Below are 3211 nucleotides of genomic sequence, written 5' to 3' on the forward strand. Positions count from 1 at the left end.
TTATTTTGTTGATCCATGTGTTCCATTGACGTTTGCAAAATCTCAATTGCCGAAACATTTTTATTTTTAGCTATGAAATATTTAAAACTGTTTTATTATTGAAACTTTCAAATATATAAAAGAGTAGAAAAATAGTATCATGAACACTCATAAAGCCATAAAAAGGTTAACATTTTGCCATATTTGCTTCTTTTAGTTTTCTTCTGTTAAAGTATTTTAGAGTAAATCACAGTCACAAAAGACACAAAGGCTCCTCACTCTCCACAAAGTTTTATCTGTGTGAAAAGAGCACACAGATAAGTTTCTTCTAAGATAGAAAACTGAGAAATCCACATACAATACTGTGTTTGCGAGGACTGTAATGCCTGCTTTAAGGGATAATCATGTATTTGTAAGAAACAAAACAAAGCTTTCCACAGAGAAACCACTTTCACAAGATGATCAGATGGACTTAAGTTCTGTTTCTGCATCTGTCACTTGGGGAATAACGATACACCACCTTCAGCTTGTTTTGTGTCACCCATTTTATACGCATATGATGATGGTATTGCAAGGTAGTCTCATTACTACATCACGTAGGTGACGTGATGCTGTAGGCACTGACGAAACTGGCATAAGTGCCTTTTTGAATCCCAGATATTTGCAAACCCATCAGAACCACCTGTGGCAAATGTATTGTGGATAATGTGAAAGAAAGTGGCATTGACTAGGTAAGTATACTCAAAATTATTTTCTTTTAGTCTGGGACTCTTGAAGGCATGCTTCCTCTTTTGTACCTCTGGGCTTAGGTCCAAGTACTCAAATGCCACTCAGCCTTCAGTTGAGTTTATACATAACCTTGCTTGATTGGAAATGCTCATATGCATCCAGTCTGGGACTCTAGGCTGGACTCACGGTGCTGCTGCTAGAAGCTTATGACCCCTAAGTCCTACTTTAAAACTTCAGCTTGCTAGACAGCACATACTCTACCTTTGCAGGCTGAGAGAAGGTCCCAGTGTCATAAGGAGTTCTGGGATCCCACAATTATAACTGTCTATTCCCAACTCCCAGTAACCCCCGCATTCATATCTGGACAATGTTCAACACATCTGATGGGGCATCACGAGTTCCAACAAGATGTTCAAATCATGCATTTTCAATTGGTGGTCTAACCCCCAATGCCAGAACCCACTGTCCAGGACAGAGCCTGTGTGCTGGTCCTTGAGCCACATGGGGTTGGCCACATGGTGGAGATGCACAGACATGTCCCAGGAGGGGACCAGAAAAAAACGGTGTTGGGGCTGAACTTCACTGAGGAGATGCCATCCTCGGTGGTTGATTCAGCTTGAACTCAGAACCGGCCATCTTTGGCTCCACTCAGAAGCAATTTTGCTGCACTGGCTGCCTCTGCGCTTCCCTCAGAAATTACAGTATCTCACCTCTGTATGTGTTAGTATTTGTCTCTGAAAAATAAACACCAGTTTCTACATAATCACAATAACATTTTTTATACCTAACAAAATTCATAATACTCTCCTAAGATCACTTAATACTCAGTTATTTATCCTCAAATTTCTGTTACCCTATCCTCCCCAAAATACCCTTTGTAGCTGCCGAAACTTTGTAACCTTAAAATGTGTGAGATAAGTGTACTCAAAGTTCCTCTTCACCTCTATTTAACCATTTTGTTTACCTTGAAATGCCAACATGCATGGATACAGCTAAATGGTTAGTAAAAATGAAATGATGGAATTGATCATATTGTGATCCTATTCAGTAACAAGAGTTAACTGTAATCTATTTAAGTCATTAATAAAAATCATCCTCTAGGTAAATTTCAACTTTCAAAGTTACTATAAAATAAAATGTCATTTATTACGAAATACCCAAAGATTCTATTAATTTAAAATAATATGCATTGATTTTTAAATATATGTTTACTGTACCAAAAACTTACAGTGTTTATAACTTTGAAATAAAGTAAAGCTTCTCTTCCAGTTCTTTCAACAATGCTAACCATTATCACTCTGCTAGCATTTGATTATTTTCTCAGCCTGCCTTTAAAAACACTGAATTCTATGCTAATAATTTACACCATGCTTTGTATAAGTTCCTGCTTCCATTGAACATAGTCTTATTTTCACATATGCTTTAGAAATATTAGAGATAAATTTCTTTTTAAAAAATTCTCAGCAGCATTACCTCATAAGCAATTGCATAATTTTATAAAGCATCTGCAGATTAGGGATCTGGAAAATGTTGTAAAAACAAATTTCCAGTAAATTCAGCTTTCAGTTTACACTTATGAAGTCAAAATGTCAACATGACTCAAAAACAATATATTAAATTGCAAGTGAACTTTACAGATTTGATTTGGTAAAGATAGCACAAGATTCAATGAGACCCTGTGTCTACAGTATGCCTCAGTGAGTCATCAAAGATCATTCGGGAAGATAGCGTCAAAGGCCAGATCCACACCACTTATGCAAATACCTTGGGGTAGAATTAACCTAATAGAACGAAACATTTTTCTTTTTTCAAAAAAAATGTCAAAATATGTGGGAAATGTTACTGAAGTGTCTTCTGTGATGAGAACTTCAGTGAGAAATAAACTGTGGAAAAGAATGTACTTAGGAGTAAGGCAGAAGACAAATAAACCACTACACACAGGTTCCACCACCTATTTCTACCCAGAAATGATACCACTTATGTCTGTGTTCCTCTCTGGTCAGGTGAATGGAAGTTTCTGGACAAAGGTTAAAATTATGTCAAGTAACATATTTGAGCTTGATGTTTATCACACACAAGCATCTCTCCACTCTAGGACATTTTTGAAAAGATTTTGAGCGATAAATTCTACATCTGTCCAGCAGAAATAGATTTAATGACATGGGAGATTTATTCTGGACAATTGAACTGAAAGCCTTGGACTCTCTAATTCAGATTTCTAAACTGAGGCAGTCTTTCAGCTATCAGTAGGCACTCCTCATTCTGTTCTCACAAGAGATGCATGGTTGAGGAAGGATGTGCCGTTAAAATTACTTAACTCCTTCCTAAGGATGGTCTCGACTCCCACCTGTCATTTCACATCAAAGGAAAAGCGAAATCACTATGGCATTCTGGTGAAGGAACCATAGGTTTTGATTCTAATTGTTAGAAAGTATGCGCTTTATGCCAGTAGATTTTTATAGCAAGATTGTCTATCAATACCAAGATGTCAACAAGCAGAAGT

The 3211-nt window shown here is 36.9% G+C and overlaps 1 pseudogene; it reads right to left on the minus strand.

Moving 5' to 3' along the window:
- Positions 1-284: 284 nt before the first annotated feature.
- LOC120593474 (mitotic checkpoint protein BUB3-like) lies at positions 285-1638 on the minus strand (annotated as a pseudogene).
- Between the last annotated feature and the right edge of the window lie 1573 nt (positions 1639-3211).

This window comes from Pteropus medius, unplaced genomic scaffold (genome assembly GCF_902729225.1).
Source record: "Pteropus medius unplaced genomic scaffold, Ma_sr-lr_union100, whole genome shotgun sequence".
NCBI classification, from domain to species: Eukaryota; Metazoa; Chordata; class Mammalia; order Chiroptera; family Pteropodidae; genus Pteropus; species Pteropus medius.